Genomic DNA, 13,026 nt, shown 5'->3' with positions numbered 1-13,026 from the left:
GTTCAATTCGAATGTTTTTAATAATAAATTAATTAATAATAGTGATTCGGATAAGGTGAAAAATAATTATCTAAATCTTTGGAAAGTAATTTTGGCTATTCCACATTTAAATGAATGGCATATTTCATTCAATCTTATCTTTTCATTAATTAATTAATGTATATAATACAAAAATAGTAATTATTAAAAATGTTAGCAGTTTTTATAGCAAACTAATAAAGTTAAAAAATTTAAATTGATATATAAAATTTTACAATATGAATTAACATGTTAAAATTGAGGCTCCCATGTATAAACGTTGATATATTGAAAAATGAAATTGATAAGTAATACAAGCATTGATTGGATAATGATGACAAAATTTGACTGTAAATATAAATAGTTTATCTTTATCGGCTTAGCATCATCCCTGGCTAGCAAAATTTTAATTTAGCTAATTTTTTCTTAATTTGAGTTGAAAGAGGATTTCGTTGAATTTCAACTAAAAGATAAGTATGTACATAATCTTGGGTTAAGAATGAAAATCTTTTAAATAGCAAGATATAGCATTAGATGCCATATATCGGCTTAGCATCAGCTCCCCAACTAGCAAAAATAACTCTCTTTTCATGTTACTTTCAATTGGCAGCTCTTCAATAGCAGAGCTTATAATTATTCATTCACTAACTCTTATTCTTTTACTATCTTTTTTGTAGGTGATGAGATGACGAGGGTTATATGGAAAATGATCAAAGACAATATGTAGTTATTATTAGCTTTGAATGTATGTTTTAACTTTGTTTGGCCAATTTTTCTTCCTTTCTCTTATTCTGCTGTTTAAGGTTTGCCTTTTTTATATCGTTTCCTCACCTGCTGCTGATGCTAAGGCAGTTAGATATATATCAGATTTGGATTTTGAGAAATCAGTTTACGTTTTCATGTGTCTATTCATCTTTGTTTTTGCGTGAATAGACCCCAATTATTTTCTTTCTTTATACTTTGCAGGTTTATAAATACAAGGTTTTATATTGAAAAAGTGAAATCTTTTTGGATGAATGTCGTGAGCTTTTCGTGAACGCTTCTTTAACAAAAAAAGAGACTAAACAAAAAACACACTAAATAACTTTTGGTCTCTAAAAGAAGTGATGATTATAATCATTTGATGAAAGCAAAATTGAATATTAAAAGGTATTTTAAAATTTTTCATTTTTATAAAATTGCAATGGAATATATATATATATATATATATATATATATATACGCGCTCTTGGTAAAGCATTAATTTTCGAAAAACATATCACATGTGGTTGGTAAAGCTATAAGGAATGTGATTTTTTTGAAAAATAATGCTTTACCGAGTGTGTGTATACTCTTCCAGTAACACATAAGTCAATTTAATTTTTTCCTTAAAGTTACTCTTTCTGCAACCATGACTTTTTTCAACAGTTGGTTTTTCTTCCACTTTCATTTTTAGTAGAAATTTTTTTATCCGTACATTGATTAAAAGAGTCTTATTTATTTTTAATTATTTTTTATTTCATCGTGTTCTAGATGCCACAAATGCCATCGGAAGGGATAAGGACATGACTTTTTTGTGATAATGAGGAATTGTTTTAGTTCCGTTCTGAATGAACAGTTTTATGTGGCTTTACCATGTAATGTTATGTTTTAATCTTACTTTGCATTGTTTCTGTACCATTTTGTTGCATAGGTCACTTTTCATTGATATCTCTGGAGAATTCATATTTTCAATTCTTCTTCTTTGTAAATTCGCGCTTTGAGAAAAATCACCTGATAATTATAGTTTAACAATTATAAATAATACTGACAAGCTAAACAAGTTAATTTATGTTATCATTGAAAGAAAAGTAGTGGACAAGAATGCTAATTAAGCCAAATAATAAGTTCAAAAAATTATATAAAAATGAAATAATACCAAGTAATGAATAATGTAAAAATGAAATATGAAAATACAAAAAATTAAAAATAAATAAAAAGGAGAAAATATGAGGTATCTATACTTTGAAATGAATAAATTAAATAAAATACTTAACGATATTAATGATAAATTTAAAAAAAAATGAAAGAATTTTGAGCAACAAAAAGAAGTTTAAACATAAAATTATTCGGATGAAATTAATTTAATATATATACCATCGTCTATTTATATTATATTAAAGAGATAAGTGATCGATTTATTATTTATATTAATGACAAATAATTATTGAAAATCAAAATAAGGAGATAAATAGAATATCACATATAGTAAGGGAGGAGGTTAATATTATGGAGGCAAAATTGAAGAGTGACTGTTTTATATTGCAATCAATTGGAGCTTAGAATATATTAAAAAAAAAAAGTTTCCTCTTTCCAAAAAAAATAAATGAATATCACTTAAAACTCTCTTATTTGGAGTTTCAAAGCCTATTTTAAACTCTCTTTTTTTTTCTCTGAACTTAAAAAGCCTGTTGTTTATCACTTTAGCAAATTTAATTTTTATTTCATGTGTAGAAGTTTTAAAAATTGACTTATAAAAAGAAAATAAAAGCCTTAAGCAAAATGACAGTTTAAATCTTAAAAAACATATATTTGATATAATATTACAAATAAGATATACACTAATACGTTACAGTTTTTATTATTATTATGGACCGCACATAGTTATTATTTCACAAATTTATTGACTTTGAATATGTCCATGCCATATGACAAAATTATTATTATATCAAAAAATAAGTTAATATTTCTTTATGATTAATTTCCTTTGATATCGTCCGCGCATCGCGCGGGTATGAATACTAATATATAAAATAGGAGAGGTATAAGCAATGTGGTTAAACCAAGTGGCAAGCTAATAACAAGCCACTTGGTAATTTTAGGACAATGTAATCTAAGTTATGTAATAAGTTATAATTAATCAATTTAATATTAACTTATTAAATACTTTAAAAAGATAAATATAAGAAATCTATTTCAAAATTTAAAAACCTTACGTACATAGAGAATAGAGATTACCCTAACTTGGTGGAAAAAATCATTATCCTAAGTTTATCAATATCAATAATGAAGATGGATAAGTATACTTTTCAAATATTAAGAACTACTAAATATAAATATTACTCTACCGGAAATCTATACTTTTACTGATAAAAACAAAATTGCACAAAGGTTATAATACTATTACTACTACTAATAATAATAATAATAACAGACAATTGAATAACAATGAAATTGAGAAAAATAATTTGTGTTAAATATTTGCACCATTACTCAGATTTACTTCCTTTTTTCCTTTTGATTTTCTTTCTGCAAAGTAGGGACGACATGCTGGAAGCATCCTAAGTTCTAATATGATTATCTATATTTTAATGAAAGGGTCCTTTGGAGAGAGGATAAGTATCTTGCCATTTAAATTTGAGTTTAAAATTTAATCTTTTACGATATTAACTAGAAGATAAGTATTTAATTTTAAACATCCTTTATCATTATCGATAATTCAAATTCAAATTTAAATTATAATCTTTTATGAATTTTACTTGAAGGTAAATCTCTTTGGTTCAGTATAAACAAACCTCTTTTTAAAGTCACTCAATTGTGAAAAATCACTGCAAAATTTAATTTTATCAATCAATGAAATATGAAGTACTAAGAGTGACCCACTTAAAATTAACCTTCAAGTATTAATTTGTAAGTGATTTTATCATATTCATAATAGTGACCCACTTATAATTTTCAGTTATGAATATTTTTTACCAATCATATTCCTCAGAGTTGATCTTGCTTGGATGTTCAAGTTCATATAATAGCTATATGGCAAACATTTACAAGCATATCCTTTTTTGGTTGTCTCATAATCGTTTTGTCACAATATATAGCCGCAAGAATTCTTTTAGAAGAAATCAAGGTTGTCAGTTATATACTAAAAATTATTGGGGAAAAAATTGATCGTAAGTTTTACATATAAAATTGCCGGCATATGGGATGTCCATGATTTTCTCTGATGTTTGTGTATCTCTACCATCTAAATTTTTGCTTAGAGTTTATTAAAAGAAGTCACACAATTTACCGAGAAAGCAGTGTTGCGCGGAGATTATTTTCTTCTTATGGTATCAACTATACTTGGGTAGTGCATAGCGGAATGTTTGTCCTATAAATTTCTTATTTAAGATCTTACAAAATAATTGTTTTTGGTTATATTGCGAGAGGAACAAATTGAACATTTTGTTTGTCTCACATAGCGATGTGGACAAACAAAATATATCCTTCTTTGTTTATCTCACAGTCGTTTAGGCACAATAGCTGTAGTTGCAAGAATTTTTTTGAAGAAATCAAGGTTGTTATTTATATACTAGAAATTGTTGGAAAAAGAATCAAGATTGTAAGTTCTATAATTAAAATTACAAGTATGTAGGCTCGCAAAGATTTTCTCTGATGTTTGTGTGTATCCCTTTCATATAAATTCTTGCTTAGAGTTTATTAACAGGAGTCACACAATTTATCGAGGAAGTAAAGTTGCGGAGATGATTTTCTCCTTAAGGTTTCAAGTATACTTTGGGACACATTTGTCATGGATCAAATAAAGCAAAAAATGATCGTCACAGGTGAGTGTTTCTTACTTCCTGATACTTGATTGATATCACTGGTTAAATAATTTTTTTTATTTGTTATTCTTTTATAGGAAAAGGACCAACAATATTTGAAATTTTCAAGGAGAGAAATAAAATGATGATGGAAAGTTATATGTTATTGAGAAAATACTCAAAATATCCCTCAACGTTTGACCAAAATCCAACTACACATCTAACCTTTGCGGGGGGTCCTATTACCCCCTTGGATAAATTTTTTTAGTATCAAAATGCCCTTTTTTTGCTGATGTGGACAAGAGCGTGAATGCACCGCCCAGTGGCGCGTGACAGCCTTTAAAAAACAGCATCTGACGTGTTTTGGAGCGCCAACTCAGCTGCCACATAGATGCCACATAGATTAATTTTGAACTTCCTTCATTTTTAGGCTACTTCATCTTCTTCTTCACCCTATTTAATACCCATCTCCATTTTTTTTTGACAAAATAATACCCATTATAAATTCATAAAACATAAAAAATAATACCCCCCACAAAAATCTAATCTTGTTAAACGAAAAATGAAAATTTGAAGAAAAAAAAACGAAAAATCTGAAGAAAAAAAAATGAAAAATCTGAAAAAAAAAAAAAAAAAAACAAGGTTGAAAAATCTAATCTTGTTAAAGAAAATCTGATTGGAAGTTGCTTGTTTGGAGTAGCTACTTGTTGCTTGGTTGGAGTTGTTTAAGTACTAATTCTTTGAGTTGATTTGGGGAGAAAATTAAACTCCATTGATAGGAATTTGGAGAAAGCTATGAAGAACACCAAGTGGGTTTCTTTAAATTCTTGATTGTTTGATCAAATTAATGGATGAACTTTGTTCTATTTGGTGTTAGGAAGCTTGCTTTCACATTTGGGTTTGTTTGAATCAGATTTGAGCAAGTTGGTGTGATTTTTTTTTTTTTCAACTCCTAATAAAGATGATGATGATAATGTTGATGAGGATGAAGGAGAATTGGGTATGGGTTTTCGGATCCTTACTAAAAATGGAGTATGGAAAATTGAAAGTTTTTTTTTTTTTTTTTGAAGAAGAAGAGTAGATGAATGGAGGAAGGGGGGAAATTAATAAAAAATGGAGGGAAATTAAAGATGTGGCACGTGGGCCAGGCGCGTGTGGACAAGCACCTGTTAATAATTGGGGGTTGTCATATTGGACTGTCACATCAGCAAAAAAATGGGCATTTTGATACTGAAAAAATTTGTCCAGGGGGGGTAATAGGACCAACGCAAAGGTTAGGTGTGTAGTTGGGATTTTGGTCAAACGTTGGGGGTATTTTGAGTATTTTCTCTATGTTATTTGGTAAATAGATATGATCAATTACTTTAGCATAGCTTATGTGTAGAAATGCATAAATATTATTAACAAAATTAGTATAACTTATTTAAGCAGGTGTTTACTTTTTTTTTTTTAAAGAGCTTGAGAAATGTAAATTTTAATTTTCTATAGTTTTAGGTTAATTCCTCAAAAATATTTATATTCTTAACTTAAAAGATTGCTATATTTATTTTATTTAATGTGTAGGATATTACTACAAATTAACTTATAAAGAGGCTATGCAAAAAAGACAGTTTAACTATTGAAGAAATTTGATTTGATGTGAGAAATGAATACTAATATGCTATTGTTAGTTTCGTAAGATATGGAGCAATTTCTTTTTCTAATATATTAATATATAGAGTGGTGATTATCAGAAATATTATTTGTATAAGGAATTTACTTTATAAATTAGATTTCAAAGTATTTTTTAACATAAAAGCATGTTCTTTATTACACTACTAAATGATCTACAAAAGGCAGGGGATAGAGATAATAATATAATCTCTATATTTAAATTAATTTAAAAACTAAAAAAGTAACGAAGTAATACTCAAAACTATTGTTGATAAATTTAGACAATTGAAAAATTGGAACAATAAAATATATGTTTAAAAATACAAAAATGTCTATATATATACATTACATTATTTTAGAGGTGAGTAATTGATAATGATATTAAGCCAAGTGATAAATTAATAATTGTAGTAACGGTAATAAATAGTGTATGAGAATAGTAAAGAGAAATAAGGGACAAAAAAAATATTCAATTACTATATAATTCATTTTCTTTAACTAATTAAAGGTGTTGCTATTCAGTACATTGTATTAAAATTAGAGTATTACTTTCTTTTCTAAACAATGTGATTTAATGCTCAATCAAATTAAATAACAATTTGACAACATTGATTCCTTTTAATATCGATTGCGCATCGTGCGGGTACATATATTGTTTACCCCGAATCTTGGTAACAATTGAATTTGTAAGTGAGGTATAGGATATGTGAATGAATTTTAATCTATTATTCGGTTGATATGAAATTGATATGGATTTATTTATAATAATATATATAGATATGTAAGTTTTCGCCTAGAATAAATATATTTATATTGGTGATTGAGCTAAGTATATATATATATATATGTGTGTGTGTGTGGCAATATATTTTATTGAGTGGATGACCAAGCCAAAATATACTTCAAATCCGGACTAAAATGAGAGAGAGAGAGAGAGAGAGAGAGAGAGAGAGAGAGAGAGAGAGAGAGAGAGAGAGAGAGAGAGAGAGAGAGAGAGAGAGAGAGAGAGAGAGAGAGAGAGAGAGAGAGAGAGAGAGAGAGAGAGAGAGAGAGAGAGTGAGCTTCAATATATTTTTCTATTACAATGTTCTAGATCTCAAAAACCAACCCCTAAAAGTAGGAAAATGTCCTATATTTATTGGTTTGCCTCATGGGCCTTGAATACAATGTAAAACCTTTTAGAATAAAGAAACCCTAAAAGGATAAGATAGGACCGTACGGTCTGACACCCGTACGGTTGTCAGTACAAAATGACAGAATGGTCTTGATGTGTGGCAGCACCGCAACTGGTTCACCGGACAAACGGCCACGTTCAGTTCGAACATGGAGAAACCAGACTAACGGCCACGTAAACTTGACATGGAGAAATCGGACTAACGGCCACGTAAACTTGACTTGGAGAAACCGGACTAACGGATACACTTCTCTCATCTCGGGTCAGCCGCATTCGGTGCAATTCCCCCGATCTGAAGAAAAGACCGAACATACTCGTCCTCATTTGGTCCTACCCTCGGCCCCAGGTCTCACTGATCTTGCATTGACCCGGTTTTTACCATATATAGATAGTCCCCACACTTTCCGGACTGTAGTTTTACGGGAGTAACGGGAAGTGGATAAGTCACAAAACCGGTGGTCTCATAAGCTCGTTCTTATCTTTTAATTTTGGCGGGAACAGTTATGTCACGTCCCTCTGACATCGGCCACGTGTCTCGTCCCGAATGGCCGACCTCGGGAACCGCCGTAACGCACGTCGCTTCATATCACGTCTAATTAATTATGGGACACGTGTCGCCCCCCGATTGGCTGCCCTCTATAACCGCTACAGTTCCCACACCTATATAAGGCCCTTAACCATTTCACTTTTCTACTTTGACTTCTTCACTTCTTCATTTCTTCATTTCTTGCTCCTGATCGTTAGAAGCCAACTTTGCCAACTTCTTCATTTGCTATTTTTTTTATCGAAAGTGCACCTTTGCTACCCCTTTCCTTTGTCATTTTGCATCCAACTGCTTCTTCATTCTTCTTACATTTCCTCCATTGTTTCCTTTTCTGAATTTTACCTCTCCCACCAAAAATTCTCAAATCTTCTCTTTCACACCTTCCAAATGTCTGCCAACACCGAAACTACTTCTCAGAACGTTCCCTCGGTTTCTTCTCAGGGAGCCGAGCCAGCCTCAAAACCCAAGGAAAAAACTTTCGTTGAACCAACTGCCTTGGACATAGTGCCGAGCAGACCCAACTACAATAAAGAATTTGATGTCGAGAAGCCATCCCCGGTCGCGGATAGGGGTTTCGACGTAAGGCGATACCCTTCGTCTATTATGGAGGATAAACTTGACCAGGTCCAGGCTGACTGCGGATGGGATAACCGCCCTGTACAAGTGTTCGCCCCTGGGCCCGACGAGTCTATTACCGATCATAGAGAAGGTTTTCTATACATTTACACCTATCCATTTACGCTCAAACTCAACCCTCCAATCGACACGGTTATTTTGGAGATGTGCTGGACGTACAATGTGACTTTGGCCCAAATTGGGCTGATTATCTGGAGGACCGTCGCCTGTCTACGGTTACTAGCCAATAACGTCAAAAGGGAATTTACAATGGCGTATTTCATCCAGTTATATTCCCCGGACTCTTTCGAGGGGGGGGGGGTGATAAAGCTCGCAAAGCGAGGTCGGAACCCGATCTTTTCCAAACTCGACGAGGACAGAGATCGAGGGTGGTTGGAATGTTATGTCCAAATAAGAACCGCAGACATTATTCCGATCGAGTACATGCCCTTTCCTGAGAGGTGGAACGACAGGCGTAAGTTTCTCAGTTCTCCCTTCTATAATTATTCTTCCTCCATGCTTTGTCAACACTTGCTCCCTTGCATACATGTGATTTCTCCCCTTTTTTCTGTTTATCAGCCGAGGCATGGATACCTCCGGCCGTCCGGAACATGACCGAATGGGTTGGAGCAATCATCGGTCAACATACTCATGAACAACAGACATGGGGGGACCTGCCGCGTGGCCGATGGGTAGCCCAGAATCACGGTAATCTTCCCTTTGATTTTGTATATATTGCATCCTCTCCTTTTTCATTTTCTTTTTATAACCCCTTCGGTATTCAGGTTTACCCAAGGGCTCGGTGGAGCCAAGTCCGGAACCAGCAGCCGAGCCTGCTGCATCGGTTCCTGAATTTGATATGGCAGGGTCATCTCGGCTCATTGTTGTTGTCGGTAAGAGACGGAGAAAGCCTTCGGACAAAGGGCAGAAACCAAAGAAAATGGCAAGGAGCGTTGTTCGAACTCTGAGGGATGAATCAGAGCCTGACTTTCTTATTCGAAGGGTCGGTGAGGGCCCCTCCGTCGCCTCTGTTCCGGAGGAGAAAGCCAGCATTCCTCCCTTTCCTATTACTGAGGAAGGACCTTCCGCTCCGGCTCTGCACACACGTGGGAAAGAAGTTCTTTTTCCAACTCCTGTAAGGTCAATTGAATTCGTTGACATTTCAGGTGACATTTCATCTGAAGAGACTCCCTTGCAAAGGCTTAGAAGATCCGGGCTAGCTTCAACTATTGAGGTCGAACAAAGAGAAGAGTAGGTCCCCGATACCGTGGCTCCAACGGGCACCGGCCCACTGCCCGGCGCTGACCAAGCTGCAACATCTGAGACACTTGCCTCTCCCGAGGCCACTGGGGCTATTCCGGCTTTGCCTACTCCTATGGCAAGGCCCGATAATCTAGACGATATGTTCTCGGATATCCCACCTACAATCGGGGAAGCTGCCGGTTACGGACATCTCCCTGTCCCTCGAGCCACGAGGGCAGCTAGGCGGGCCACCTAAATGGCTGTAAAAGATAGCTTAGTAGGTATCTTTCCGGCCCCTAGCGTGGAACCGAGAAGGACAAGGTCGGCTATGGTCACCGTCCCCGAGGATTGTAGCTTTTTGTCTCGTCCTGTGGGAGTAGCAAGCTATCTGAGGCCTCTCATTTCCGACTCGAATAAGAGAAAGATGGTCGGATTCCCCTGGCAGTGCCTCATTAATAAGGGCATGCACGCAGGAAACCGAGTAAGCTTATCATCCAATCTTTCCATAATTCAATGTGATCCTCACCTCTAGCTTTATCCAAGTTTAACTTTATTTGTTTCTTCTGCAGAGTGTTGTGCTCGTCAATGAGGCCTTTATCCGTGCTGAGCACGAGGTTGACGACTTAAAGGGCCAGCTGGATGCCCAGGGTCGTACAATGGAGAAGTTCCAGCACCTACTACAAGAAAAAGAAGATCAATTTGAGTCGGGCCGTTGGGGGTATTGATGTACCGCGGATTTGTGGCACATTCAAAATCTTTTTACTATGAATCCTGGTTGTTTTCAAGTAAGTCTGGTTCTCGTTAATATGTTTTGTTGTGTTTTAGGTAAACAATGGTCCAAAAGCAAAAAACAAAGAACAACAGAAAAAATTACCAGAAATGAGAATCGACGGTCCGTCGATCAGTCGACGAACCGTCCTTTGAATCATCGATAAGCCTGATTTTCCAGTGATGACAAAGTTGAAGACGACAACGGACGGAGGCATCGACGAAGCTTCGAACTGATCGACGTTTCGTCGTTTGTGTCGTCAAGAAGAATCTCTCAACAGAGGAGAAAAAGACGGAACACTCGACGGAGCGTCGAACTGGTCGACGGCACCGTTGAACGGTACACAGTGCTAAAGTTACAAAAAACAAAGAAATCGACGGATCGTCGAATGATCGACGGTCCGTCGATCTTGCTATCGGGGGCACTTTTGTCAGTTTTCTACTGTGCGTTTTTGGAGCCTATTTAAAGAACATTTTAGGTTTTTCTTTCCATTCAGATTTTATTGTACTCAACTAAAAGGTCCCATTGGTGGGTGAGCATTGAATACTCCCCTTTTGGAGCCTAGTGAAGACACAAGATTCTATATTCCATCATCTTTATTGCATTTGTAAGCTTTATGTCTCATTTATTGCTTACTACTTTTGAGACCATAATGTGTGAGTAGTCTCTTTAATCAAAGTTGTGGACCCAAATGATGGGTGCTATATAATGGGTATCTAACATTGTATATATATATATATATATATATATATATATATATATATATATATATATATATATATATATATATATAATGGGTTGTGATGTATTTTGTTATTTCTCATATTCATTGTTCTATAAGTGGTTGCAAATACTTGTTCATGCACAAACCCTAGTTTATTTGAAAAGATGAACTAGGGTGTGATTTGAAATAGTATAACAAGGACTCGGGGCGCTAACCCTCGTTTAATGAACTCGCTTAGGAATAAGATGAGTTCTACTTGGCATCTTTAATCAACCTTATTTATAACTTTTCTGCATTTGGGAAAATCATGAAAAGAAATACTTTCTAACTATTGGAAAATATTAGAAAGTGTGTTAGAGATTAAGTGCATACATAACCGCGACCCATTAGAAATATATCATATTGACACCCATAGCATAACGTCTAATCATTGCGGGGACACAACTTTGGTTCTCCAAATCCAAACAAATTTCAAATAGTTCAAAATAGCAAATACAAACCAAATCTCCTTTTTAAAATATTCGGAATAGGATTAAAGCCTTTAAAGACTAGTATCGCATACAATTAGTACCATTTTCTCTCCATATTCCCTGTGGGATTCGACCCCAACCTTGTTTGGGTTACTATATTTGACAACGTCCGCTTTACGCCATTAATAGGTGTAATTTGAGCGTATCAAATTTTGGCGCCGTTGCCGGGGAATACGGTTTAGAAATTACTGATTGTTGTGTACTCTTCTTTAAAACTTTTTCTATTCCATCACACCTCGTTTGCTGTTGTGGTGAACCAGGTGAACATGGCAGGAAGACCGAATCGGAATCAAGGAAACCAAGGTGGACTCCAAGTGAACCCACCTGCACCAGAAGAGGATGATGATGAAAATATATTTGCGGAATTCATCGATGAAGTTGATTATGCTTCTGCTGTGGTTCCTCCTAGAACTGGAAATGCTACCTTCAAAATTGATAGTTCTATCTATCAGCTGCTGAAACTTGAAGGTTATTTCCGAAATTCTTCGGAGGATTGTCCACTTCGACATTTGAAGAACTTCTTGCATGTATGTGCTCAACAATCCCAAGGTGTTGTTTCTGCCGATGCACTTCGGTTAAGGATCTTTAAATATTCCTTGGCTGGTCAAGCCAGGGAATGGTATGAAAAGCTCCCCAACAATTCTATTCATACCTGGAACGAGTTAGCCAATACATTTTTGAAGAAATGGTTCCTTCCAAGCAAAAAGGCTGAGCTTCGGGATAAAATCTTTGAGTTCAAACAACTTCCGGGGGAACAATTATATTCAGCATGAGAGCGTTTCAAGTATTATCTAGCTCAATCTCCAACTCACGGATTTCCGGATGCTATTCTCACGGAGAAATTCTACAAGGGCTTAGATACAATGAATCAGATTGCTGTTAATACTGCCGCAGGTGGATGCTTCATGGACAAGTCATTTATCGTTATCACCCATTTGCTTGATAAGCTCACCACCCACAATCAAGCTTGGCACTCGAGTGATAGTGAAGTCCTGTCATATGGTAGTCCCTCTGCTGCCGCGGTGGCCAAAGAAAATCATGAGCGAGATCATGCTTTTGCTCAGTTGCAAACCACCGTGGATTTATTATCAAAGAGGCTTACGGAGAAAGAAGCTAAAAGTGTGAATGTTGTCGAAGAGATGCCACCTCATACTCCCGGAATGTACCAAGTCTCGGAGGAAGCTTATATAGAAGGGCAGCCACAATGTGAGGATGC

At 35.0% G+C, this 13,026-nt stretch overlaps 1 non-coding gene across 1 annotated transcript; it reads right to left on the bottom strand.

The window, feature by feature from the left end:
• Positions 1–12,521: 12,521 nt before the first annotated feature.
• Positions 12,522–12,627, bottom strand: LOC132604782 (small nucleolar RNA R71). The gene has a single exon (XR_009568882.1). It is a non-coding gene; the product is annotated as a small nucleolar RNA R71 (small nucleolar RNA).
• Positions 12,628–13,026: the final 399 nt, after the last annotated feature.

The sequence above is a fragment of the Lycium barbarum genome, chromosome 7, assembly GCF_019175385.1.
Source record: "Lycium barbarum isolate Lr01 chromosome 7, ASM1917538v2, whole genome shotgun sequence".
NCBI lineage: Eukaryota > Viridiplantae > Streptophyta > Magnoliopsida > Solanales > Solanaceae > Lycium > Lycium barbarum.
The sequence above is the reverse complement of the archived record's forward strand: the minus strand, read 5'-3'. Positions and strand labels throughout refer to the sequence as shown.